General features: G+C 36.2%; 1 protein-coding gene across 3 annotated transcripts in view; it reads right to left on the bottom strand.

Moving 5' to 3' along the window:
* The window catches only part of GNB1 (G protein subunit beta 1), an 84,493-nt gene that overhangs the window by 37,511 nt on the left and 34,088 nt on the right, over positions 1-12,894 (bottom strand). For 2 of the 3 annotated variants that reach the window (XM_067567192.1, XM_067567190.1), the window contains exon 2: positions 7,703-7,754. The exons of the other annotated variant lie outside the window; for it this stretch is intronic. The gene's annotated coding sequence lies outside the window, so the exon portion shown is untranslated. The remainder of the gene's footprint in view (positions 1-7,702; positions 7,755-12,894) is intronic. 3 annotated transcript variants of the gene reach the window in all.

Raw genomic sequence — 12,894 nt, 5'->3', positions numbered from 1 at the left:
GGTGAATGATGGAAAGTAGGGGGTTAAGAGTTGTTAAAGGATACCTAAACTTCACATTTCCTGACTTTTGGGGATTGAGGTGGGTGGCTGATCACCATCCATAACCTTAACTATTTTAAAAAGTATTCTCTTTGTGGGAATCTTGATTGACGTTGTTATGTAGAGGTGCTGGGGAAAAGAGGAAACAGACCCTTTTGCTATACAATATGATGTACACATGTAAATAGTAACATAAAAAATACAAACATACAGAAGGTCAACTCTCTGATACACAACATAGTTAAATAGATAAGACTTGGTTCCACTCTGCTAAAGAGCTGGGTTCCATTTCTAGCTCTTCTGTTCTATATTAAACAAATGATCTTCTCTTTATACTGAAAACACTAGTAAGTCCACTCCACCTTGCTTCTCTGCCTGATCCTCCTCCTGAACTCCAAAGGTATATCCTATGTATGTATGTATCCTATGAAAGAGCACAGCAACCTTCCAAACCTCCTCTGACTTTTTCAAGGTTCACAGGTACTGAGTCAGGGTCTCTACAGGAGCCCCTGCTTCAGGGTCACATCTCTTTTCAGTACACTTTTCACTGTGCAATTCAGATAGGTGCTTCCGTAGAATGAAACCTTACTTATCTCTAAGCTCAAAAGTGCCTTACCTATGCACTTTGTGAGCTTAGTGAAAACCTCAGCATGTTTCCTCAATATAGGATCCAGAGTCCTAATGAATACTTCATCTTTCACCCAAAGATCTCAAAGTGCTTTACAACCATTAAGTAACCTCTATACACTCATACAAGGTATTGCCCCCATTTTACAAATAATCAGAGGCAAGAAGTTTGAGCAACTTGCCAATGATATTTAGCGAGTGAGTTGTATAGCAAAGATAGTACCAGAAAGTCCTGATTTTTACTTACATGCCTCTAGACATACTGCTTCAATTAAGCAAACACTATACGTGATTTCATGGCATGCCACAGCTAAAAGTATAAAAAATGTGGATGCTTGCCTGCTTTACATCACATAAAATATATTGTATTAACAAGATTACACTATAACAGTGAGTTAAACACGCCTTCATTCAGAGTTAAAAATCAGCCAGCATACATTACAAACAACTCTAAATCCAAAACTGGATTTCTAGCACAATACCACCAGAAACTGTTTAAGCCAGATTTCCCATTTCCTTTGCAGGCCCTTTTTTTTTGTTTAATTATTAACAGGAAGTTTAACTTCTGCCAGCATGACTGAGAACTCCCTGGCTAACATTCAGGAAACAAAAAGCCTAACCCAGCCATGGGCATTAGAACACAGAGGTTCTTAGAAACAGATGGTTTAAAATTTACGGGTGAGCCAGCCAGCCAGCCAACTTTTCTGTTCCTTTCATATCAAGTCTCACAAATTTTATGCTAATATCAAACCTGAGAAGGGGAAATATATATACCTTTTGCGTTAATTTGAATCAAACACCACAAAATATTTTTGTGGCTCTATACAGAAATGAGTCAGCAGAGCTTTTTGAAGCTCCAAAAATAAATTTATCTTTTCTTTAAAGGCAACGAACCCAAAAATATAAGTTTATTAAACTGAAAGGAGCATTGTGCGGAAATTAGTTATCCTTGCTCCCCACGTATGGACCAATACAATACAAACTGCCATACAAAAAAGCTTGAAAAAGCATTGAACTGAACTGCCTATCTGTAGGACTTCCCTGTCAAGCTGACAGCTTCTACATAGCAGAGAAAACATTATTTTACTTCAGTTTCTGTGGTTTTGAAAAATTTTGCTCCTGAATAAATACTGTACTCATAAACAAGGCCATAAACATACATTTTGTTTTCCAAATTATCACCTTGGGGGATAAACAAAACAAACAGATACCCATCAATCTCACACTTACCTCCCTTTCTCTTGAATGTGCTATCCTCAAAGGCAGGTTTCTCCAGAACAACAGACACCACTTCATCATCACACCTTCACTGAACTCACTCAAAATCTCCTTCCATAAGCTGAACTGCTTAACTGAGTCTTTCTGCTGTGAGGCTAAATCCCCCTAATCTTGTTGACAAAAATATATCTTGTAGTTAATTCTCTTTTTGTAAGAGACATTAAAATGCACACTTGACAAGTTAGTTTATTATTCCTTGCAACTTCAAATGACCCAAGTCCCTCATTTAATCTGTTCAGTTACTTTTCCCACACTCAGAATTTAGATAACACACTATACTGGTAACTTATTAATGTATCATATGGGGGCTTTTACCTCTTATCACAAGAAATTATATTTCAATACTCTTGCTGCACCTCAAAGTTACATTTTTTTAAATACTAAGAGGAAAAAAAATGTGCAAAGAAGATATTTCAGTATTGGAGACTTGTAAAGAATCACCACTGGTCCTATGGTGTAAGGGAGTCTTGTTATTTCTCCTACACAGGAAGGGAAGTTACCTTTGTGTGTTTTTTGCAGAATAAGCAACAGACAAGTTATTTATACAGCTGTAGTAACAGTGTTTGAACATTAAAATACCCAACTACCTGCTGTAATTTATAGCAGTTTAAAACTTTATAAACACCAACACAAAACAAAATAGCTATTGTGAATGGGGAAATAAGCTCAATAAAGAGTGTCCCATTACAATGTTTCTGCCCTACAGATAAAGCTCACTCTTTGTAATTAACAGTGACACAAAGTAAGGAAAGGAGGGATGTAGTGTTTAAATCCAATCGTATTAACACTACAATTTTAATTTAATTTACCAGATAAGTCTAAATCATTTAAAATGCACTATACCTAGCTCAGTCTAATACCAAGATTGATATTTACCTTAAGTTTTGAGTTGTGAAAAAGTCTAGCAGCTATATTTTAAAATACGACATCATGCTTTAATCTACTTGACCTACAATAGCCTCTTCAGAGGCTTAGTGTTGGGTTATTCTCTAAAAAAAAGGGAAAGAAATTAGTAATGTGGCAGCTTACTGCACTTCACCCCATTTCAATTTTTATTTATTTTACAAAAAAGATTAAGATACACATTTTTTTTTAAAACAACCGGCCTTGTGAACTCAACCCAGGCTTTGAGAGTCAAACTGGGTTCTTTCCCTTTCTATACATCACAACCAGTAAAAAAAAAAAAAAAAAGTAGTGCAAGGCAAATGATTCCCAATTTCAAAACTTCAGTGGAAATACACAAAGTACTAATGGTATCATTTTGCTTGCAGTTATCCTTATTACTAGTGACGGTGCATGAGAAGTAACATAATCCAGCTTGACTGTATATTGATAGTGCTAACCACGTCAATGTACAAGGTTAATAATTAATGCCTGCCATATGACTGCCAAACGTAAAACTGGATATAACAATTTTAAGAGGTGAACTAAGACAAAGTGCTCACAAGACTAATCTTGTTTCCTGAGAAAAGCTGTTCTTAGGGGCTACTGAACATAAAACATTGCTCAAAGTCACTCCTTTGTCAAGCTCTAGGTGGCTGTTGTGCTTTTTGAAACAAGAAGTCACACTCAGAGACCTGCATTATACCTATTAGACAGAGATTAGCAGAAGCCATTCTAATCTATCATATTTCTATAACTCCCATTAGTAACATCAATAGTATCTTGTACCTTTTCATATGGTAGAATCTGCATTCAACAAAGTTACACAAGTGCCACTGTTTAAACTGAATTCTGAGATTTCTTTAGAAGTTGCCTTAACATTGATATTTCTTGCAACATTCTCAGTTCATCAAAAATTTGCCTGCTCTTAAAAGGACACCAACATTCTAGATCACATCTCCAGCTGAACAATTGTGTCACTACTGTTCTAAGTTACCCCTAAGATTACTATCAGAGTAAAGATAAATATTGTTTCATTTTATTTTGTGTATGCAATAGTACTTTTGGAAAATCAGATCAATTCCACTTTTGTTGATCATGCATGCCTTTTCTCAGTCCCCGCAAGAGGGCATTTACCAGTACTAACAACAATACAGCTGATACGGAACAGAAAGCAAGCTATAGCTATATATAGAGAGAAAGGGTATAGAACAACAGGAGTCAGCTTGCGCATGTGTGTTGGTGAAGCTTCAAGATCCCCAGAGACATACAAAACAAAGAGGAGGGCCATAATATTTTAGGCTTTTAATAGTTTCAGGACATATTAAGGTCTATTCTTCTAAACATTCAATTTTCTGACAATCAGTCATTACAAAATCAACTTGAGAACATTCATTTAAGGAGTTCTGAGCCAAAATTAAAGAAAAGTCTTATTTCACAGGGCCTCTTGAGATTGGACTATAGCTACAAGTACACTGATGATGCTTTAGAGCAGATTCATCCACACCTGAGATGAACACAATCCAGTCACTTCATCTACAGTAGGATGTGCATGTATGTGTGAGAAAGACTAGTCACAGGGACTCAGGTAGTTCTCGCAACTATTCTCCAGTTTCACTTTTTTAAAAGTAAAAGTGTGAAGTCTAGCTGTTGGGGTTGCAGAGAAAACCTTCACAAGATGGAGAAAAGCCAATGCAGCAATCTCTGCGTGAGCTTGCAGAAAGCCTCAAGGAACAATTTGAGGTGTCAACCCGCCCATTATTTTAGTGGGTGCTAACTGAGATGCCCATAACAGTTAAAGCATTTCACGGCTTATAAAAGTTTGTAAGAAAGGAGAGGAAGAATCATATGGAGATCTACATCAGTGTTTCACAAAATGGGGAAGGAGATACTAGGTATTAGCCAGAGTTAGGAAGAGGAAGAAGGGCAGGAAGATGTATGCATTAAGATGGGTAACAAGCCTTTAACACCACATGATGGTATTATGGGGAGGGGTTGGTAAAAATCTTTGACAGCTTTCAAAGTCTGGGAAACACTCACCTAGAGGGATATGTCCTCCACATGTCTATGAAAAGACCTGAGGAGTCCCCCTGCTTGACAAGGGCTTCACCCTCAAAGCCCTGATATGACACCATCCTTTAGTCAAAGATTAGGTAGGACTTGCCTTAACAGTCAGTCAAGTATGTGAAACTGAAGGATAGGCCAATGTTAAAAACATAAGCTTTTCTCTCCCATGCAGAAGAACTAGGAGCCTACCCCCTCTGACGCCATCTCCCTTTCAGCAAGGGAAGAGACTGGGATTGAATCTGGTCTCTCTTATGACCATGCAGAGTACTATCTGGCCACAGCTTCAATTTCTGTCATCTACAGCACTTCTGAAGCAATTTTTAAGATTATAAATTATTTAAAATTACATTTTATCAATCAAATATAATCTTAACTTCACACAGAGGAGATATCTGATGTGTTCCCATCTGCGCTCCAGTGACATCAGGCTTTGCCAGCTCATTTGTCAGTTTCACACCAACATCTCTATGGCTTATATGTGCATGGAATGCCCTCCTTGAACTGCTCTGCAAGTCCATCAGCCTCTTCTGCAAATCTTTCAAAATTCACCTCTGCCATGATGCCTAAAAACCCCCAAATCAATTAATGATAGTTTGAGGGACAGATAGATTAGTTGGCAATTACAAGTGTATATATAAGCAATGTATTTGATTGCATCCCTCTACAGCCACCCTTCCAATATCACTTGTTCTAGATTCGGTGCTTCTATTTTAGTAATTTACTAAATGAAAAAGCAGCTTCTCATCTTAAGCAGAAATTATTACAAGAACTAGGCACAACCTATAAAAAGATATTGAACACTCATTACATCTTCAGCGCTCCATATAAAATTAATACAACACCCAGGTGAGGTAAGCAGTGGTTATCCCTATTTTACAGATAAAATAGCTAGAGCTGAGAGCTTAAGAGACTTGTCCAGGCCACAAAGAGAGACACTATCAGATGCAGGATAACAAAGCAGGAGGATTCTGGCTTTCGGTCAAAATTCTCAAACCATGCTGCATTGCTTCAAATTATTTGAAAGGCAAAAGAAAAACTAGCGCTTGATTTTCAGTGGTGCTGATTCCCGTACAACCTCCAATGAAGTCTAAAAAATCAAGCCCTTAATTTGTAAAATCCTTATATAATAAATTTAATCTTGTTTTCTCTGTTAGTTTGGTACAAACTACAGTACACAGCATTTAAACAAAAAACTATAAAATATTAGCCTACGATTTTATAATCAAGATCACAAGTGGGGAAACGAAGAACTGCATGACTGATGATGTACATCATGACCATAACTGTTACACTCCAGTAGAAGAAAAAACAAGTTGCAGATGTGATGAATTCCAAGTGTACCAAATCAATATCTCCAAGCAGAGGTTACAATTTAAAAAAGTTTATGGTAAAGCAATATTAGTGAAATTATCGAGAGCCCACCAAAACAGGGTATTCTACAACTTCTTTTGGGTCAAACATGTAAATCCAAAACAATACGCTGTGTCATTTATTTGGGCTTTCAAAAGGCCTTTGACAAAGTCTCTGGCAGGAAGCTACCAAGGAAGCTGAGTAGTCATGGGTGATAGGTAAAGTTATTTCATGGATTAGATACTGCCTAAGAGAACTAAAAACAGTTGCAATAGATAATCAGATCAAAATGGCAAGTGTTATTATTGGTGTGTCCACAGGAACTGCACTAGGATCAATGATCTAGAAAAATGGATTAACAATGACATGACCAAATTTTCAGACGACAAGGTTAGTCTGGACTAGAGCTGGTCAAAAAGTTTTCTGACTGAATATTTTTCTGTTGGAAAATGAAAAGTATAAGAGAGAGAAACCCTCAGTTAGGTTATAAACCAACCACTATATGACAGAAGTTAAGAAAAAACTCCCTTAAGGGCCAGCTGTCCCACAAGTGTCCAGGAGATTCTTGTACCTTAATTTAAATATCCAGAGTAGATGGACCAATGTTCTGACTGACAATCTATTCAGCGCATTCGAATTTATTGTGTATCTGACATCTTCTTATCACTTACGAGTGTACTACCAACAATTATTTATTTTTAATAAAATATTAAGTAATATAAATTATTCTTAGAGTTTATCAGCATCATTTGTGGATTTTCCCTCAAACTGTTTGTTAAAAGGGGGCGACCTGCAACATCAACAAAAAACATGTAATTAAAGCCGTGCCACTCATCACCACACTCATTTGCCTCTATGTTGTGTCCCTATTCCCAACCCTCCGTTTAGGTCTTCTAGATTGTAAGATCTTGAAGGCAGGAACTATCACTATCTGTGTTTGTACAGACCTCAGCACTGTCCCAACTGGACCCTTTGGCCACTACCATAATGTAAGTGATCACTAATAAAGCTTGAGGGATTGTGCCAGTGTGTGTTCATTTGGGAAAATCTCAGCCTAAAAGGAACCTTTTGTGATACAGTCTTGATAAATAATTCCTTCCTTATGAGAATAAATATTCTCATCTTAATATGTACTACAATCTCCTTTCCCCACTGAGATGAAAAACAGTTGCATTTATGCTCTCTCTCTGCTTTGCCTACTCATTCTTGAAAGCAGGCAGACATTACATTTATTATTTAGTAGGATTCCTGTCCATTTTAAACTCCTTCCTGTTCAAAAGATGAGACCAGTTACAGTAGAATGATGGCCATATAGACATGCATAGAATAAAATACAGGTGCTGATATTTGAAACCTACTAACTTCAGTGTGTCCTTTTACATACAATGAAATTTATTTTAATAGCTTAAGTTTCTTCCAAGTGCCATGCAATATAAAGCAACTAAATTTTTCAACTTACATTTTCTCTCACTACAGTAGAAAGCAGATAGCTGCTGTCAAACATGTAAATTCTGGAAAGAAACGAAATCAGAATGAGTCTAATTATCAAAGCTACCAAAAACAAGTAGTAATTTCAATTTCCCAAAGAACATAGCAGACATTCTAAATACCGATGTCAAAGAGCCCACCCCAGTTTTTGCTATGTCTTTCTTAATAAGAATTGTGATTTAGAATAGGGACAGGGATAAGAATGTTAACACAATGGGTCAAAAGAACTTGAGAGAAATTCATCAGTCTAAGAACAAAACTTCCCAAATGAGCTTTTTCATTGTCAGAGATCAGCCAATTCTAATTATATAATTTAGATTTAAAAAAAAGCCTTGTCACACTTACATAAGAATAAAAATAATTTTCACAAATATGTAAGCACCCACAAAAATCTGCATTTTAAAAATGTTAAAACATTCTGTTTTCAACATTACACATTATGTACATAGTGTGTTCAATTCCAAAGCACTGCTAATAGCAACAATTAAAGTAGTAAGAAAAGCTTGGAGGAAGAAGCAAGACCTCAAAGTCACCTGAAGTAGCACTGAGGAAAAGAAAAGGATTTACAATTACAAAGTGTAATTTCCATTTCCTCCCAGTATGCCCAGTTTAGAGGGCATTAACTGTTGCTCATACAAATAAGTTTTGAGATTTCTTTTAAGATGACTATATGCCTATCAGCAGCATATGAGACTAACTGGTGACCCACCTCCAGATGGATGGTATTCATATCCACTGTTAGAGCTGTTTATGTATCTAAAACATCACTGTTCTTCACTACATAGGGAGGCATCAGGCAAGGGTGTCAATGCTGATAAAGTAGATCTTTAAGCCTGCTGCATTAGGACAATAGGAGATTATACTAAGTATAAAGCAGGAAGGCAAACTGAAGTGCAGTAACCAGAGATTTAAAAGCTAGTTTTGTAACAATCTTGATTTTGAGATGTTTATACACAATTTTTAAATGTTTTTCTGCCTGTATAGTAGATTATTAGCCAGAGAATTCACTTTTGTGACCAACACTGAAGTTAAGCTTCTTAGGATATGAGTCAGCCTCATCCAAACTCTCTTAAAGATGAAGAGTTTAGGAGTGACTATGAAACCATTCATAACAAAAGTAGTTTCACCTCTTTTTCCTAGAATTGCCATCTCCCACACACAAACCAATGGCGGTCTACCATCAAAAGCAGGGTACAAATATATTTCCATGAAGGTTTCTCTGTCCGACATTCAATTATTTCACATTTTAGAAATCAGCTGGTTTATCATCTCATCTTCCTAAAAGCGGAACAGATGAAATCTTACTGATTTCATCGGTAGTTTGTTTCTGGCATTAAATTAGGTGAGAACATTTAAAAGTAAAAAACCCTAACTGAAATGGAACTATAATGATGCACATCAGAATATGCAATATTCATTTTCAAATTAAAAACAAACACTCCATCAGTTTTCCTGTAGCTACACCTCTCTACTACAGGACAGAAGCCACAGATTGTTCATACATTCTGGATAAAAATTAAGTTATTTGCCAGGTCCACATTAACTATAAGAAAAACTCAGAAGAGTTATACAAACCTATTTTGCAGAAAGTTTCATTTAATTTTTGGAGCAGATACTCTATAAGTACCCTGTGATGGCTGCAGGAAGGAACCTTAGCACTGGAAAATTTATTTTCAGTTCAACCCTGCAGTTAGTACTCACTTAAGAGCAAACCAGACAAACCATGAAGAGAAAGAAAGATTTGCAGTGCCACAAGCTTCCATTTTTAGATAAAATATAGTCTTGTAAAAGCAACATTAAAAATTACAGGTCAACTCATTTTCATCACACCCACAGCATGGCTCAGTGAGGGAGTTCTTGTAATTCAACTACCAGAGGCCCTCTCTGAAACAGCATTTATACTCCTGGTAAACTGAGAGCTTACAGGTCTCAATATCACAGTCAAAGGAATGGGTTTTTAAAAAACAGAAGAAAAAGTAGTAAAACCACAGAAGGAGAATATATGTTAAGCAAAGTTGGGCAGTTATATCATTGCACCAAGACAGCTGGATGATAGCCAACAGTGTAAGAGCATGGTGGAAGTAATGTCCCAAAATACCCCCGTCTTCCACCTCCAGGAAAGGAGATGGAAAAGCTGGGGCTAAAAACAAATACACTACTTCTGGGAGGGTGCAAAAATACAAAAATAGCAGTTTAAGAGATAAAATCTCTCTACTGAAAACTGAGAGAATTGTGTTCTACTGCATATCAAACTAGTCTTATTTCTCAGTTTTTCAAGAATATAGAGTAGTTACTCTGGTAACAGCATGGTAACAGTTGACCAGATTGTCACTAGAAATTCATGAATATTCAAGTATCCATTAAATATCAGTCTTGGTCTTTTCCTTAGGAGAGATTTTTTGCCCATCACTTTTCCTTGGGAAAAAGTATTTTGAAGAAAGCTTTTGGATTTCATCATTTTCCACATTACCCCCAAATCTTAACATGCTCAAATGAAAAAAAAATTAATAGAAACAACTTGCTTTACATTTTTATAGAAACAGCTTTAAAAGATTGACTCCAATGATAAATTTAATACTTCTAAGCCATCAGCTGTATGAACAGGTGCTTCTCTACTTATGCTTACACCCTCCTCCCTCAGCAGTATAACATATTCAAACACTGGAGTTCAGACAAACATGCAGCATGTTTGGCTCTTTCAAACCTCCACCACTTCCTAAGATTGTTTTATATTTACACTGACCAGTTCCCAAAGAATGATATTTGACTTTTATTAGGATTAAGTTATTCTGATTTAGGCCTTTAGATAGGGACTGCACCAATTAACTTCCTAGGCCTCTAAAAGGTTAAATTGGCCCCTTTAAGGTAGAGTTTTTTTAAAAGCAAGAATAGAGAACCTCCACCAAATGCAACCTACTTGGGCTGCAAATGAACCCAATGCTTATGGCAACTCTTTAGTTTAATATGTCATTTATGGTGAACATAAAAACAAATATAATGGCTGACCTCCGAAGGTAAGTTATCTCAAGAATTTAAGCACAGAATTTTTTATTTCTTTATCTGACTAGCTTTAAGGATTTTTATTCATTCAAGCTAACAAAAGATTGATCTGAAGTTTTTAATATTGCAACTGAGCCCAGAATGATTTTAAAAATTGTCCTCTTGTATTCAAATAGAAGTTATTTCACTGCCGACTCATGATTTAAAACAGAAAGTAGATTTTCTAAGTATCTACTGATAGTCGTCAATGCCTGAATAGTGTCAGCAAGACACGAACAACTCCACTCTTCTTCATTTGCTAGCAGTAATAAATATTACATCTGGACAAAATATTTTCGAGTAGAACCAAAAATGGCTGTATTACAGAATTCTCCAGTAGCAGTGAGAAATTCACCTTCATTTGATGGACAAGTTGTTGTGAGTTTATCTAAATACGTGTTCTATTATGAGGATACTGCTGCAGGAGAATAAAGTTAATATCTCAACAACATGAACTTATAGAACTGATCCATTCAGAGACTTCAGCAAATTCGTATCTACCTGAGTTCTGACTTGTCTACAAATTCTCTCATCTCAGGAGCATACTGCTACAATCCTAACTTGTAACAGGATATTTTAACTGCAAATGGTAGAAGAGTTTGATAACTATATGTAAGCACTACAAACTCACAGATTATTATTATTTATTTCCCCTTTTACCTAGCCTCCAGGTACACCCACAAAGCTGTAGTCTAATTAGAAAGGCTGCTCTGTAACTATTTTATCTTTGGCTCACTACCCACCCACCTTTCTGTAACTGTCATTTATGATCTTATGTAAACACTGTCTTCAGGAAATGTATTAAAACCCATAATTTTTAAAATAAAATGACCATTCTAATGTAAACATATATTAGTGTGTCTAAAAAGTAAGTTTATCTCATTATGCAATAGAGTACTGCAGTTGATTCATTCAGCCACAATATCACATGGTTCTACAAACAGGAACTTCAATAGTAGATAAGCCCTGGGTGTGGTCTCACTCAAGACAAGTTTTCTTGTCAAAGTAAAAATACATAAAGCTAATCTATTTTAATTCAATATTTACTACATAGACCTGTTTACTTCTCAGCTTCTTTTCAAAATACAAAGTCATAAAATTTAGAAGACAAAATGTTCATGCTGCCCCATGTGCCTGAACAGTTTCCTACTTACTGTACACCAAGCTCCTCCAAAAGCTTGACACCTCCCCTTCTGTGGACTTTGTGCTAACACCTGCATTTGGATTGCATTGTAACATACCATAGCCTGGTAGGTGCATGACCATATACAATCAGTGAGCATGCCAAACAGACAGATCATATACAGATGGCGCACACAAAATCTGTGGAAGTGAAACCTCTATAATGCAAATGCCTACTTCAAATCAAAACTCAAATGGAGAGTTCTGAAGGAGTGGCACATCTTCAGTAGCTTTATACCTGTTCCACAAAATACTTAGCTGTAACTGTATGAACAAGAACTCTCCAAATGAAGATGTACATACATTCCACTATCTTCTTTTAGCTCAAATTAATAAAAACGAATCAGGAGCTACAAGCAGTTACTTCTAGTATGAATGATGATTAAATGGACTAATACCTTGAATAAAGTTTTTACTTTCATCTCATACATATCTCGTAAACCTTGCTTTAACGTAAACAAAAGTGAAGTTTTATGCAGCAATTATGTAGGGGTACCACATTAAAAAGCAAAATTTAGAAAAGATAAATTAAGAAACAGAGTGTAGAGTTAAAGGGCATGCCAGTTGGTCACTATTGTAATCTTATTATAAACTTATCACTACACATATTTTAAGTTTTCATTATACTAAATGGAAGTGTGTTAACTTTTCTGCTAGTACAAGAAAAGTGTAAATCTCACTTTTGCCTGAAATAATGCACTGCCAGTTGAAGCATCTTGCAAAGTAGCAAAGGCTGAACAAACTGAGCTACCATCTGATACCTTCAGTTGCCCCTCTTCCCTTCACAGAGAAAATAATTTAGATGGATGAAATTCATGCCAGAGCTTCCCCTTTTTTCAGGAGAAAAAATAGCCTTTGGTGTCAAGAACATCATACTATGCAGCATTTTCACCACATCAATCTGTCTGTCAGCTACTACGAACTCCACAGAAATTACTATAA

The sequence above is a fragment of the Emydura macquarii genome, unplaced genomic scaffold, assembly GCF_026122565.2.
Source record: "Emydura macquarii macquarii isolate MOO-44397 ecotype Brisbane River unplaced genomic scaffold, CSIRO-AGI_Emac_v2 contig_2768, whole genome shotgun sequence".
Lineage (NCBI taxonomy): Eukaryota > Metazoa > Chordata > Testudines > Chelidae > Emydura > Emydura macquarii.
The sequence above is the reverse complement of the archived record's forward strand: the minus strand, read 5'-3'. Positions and strand labels throughout refer to the sequence as shown.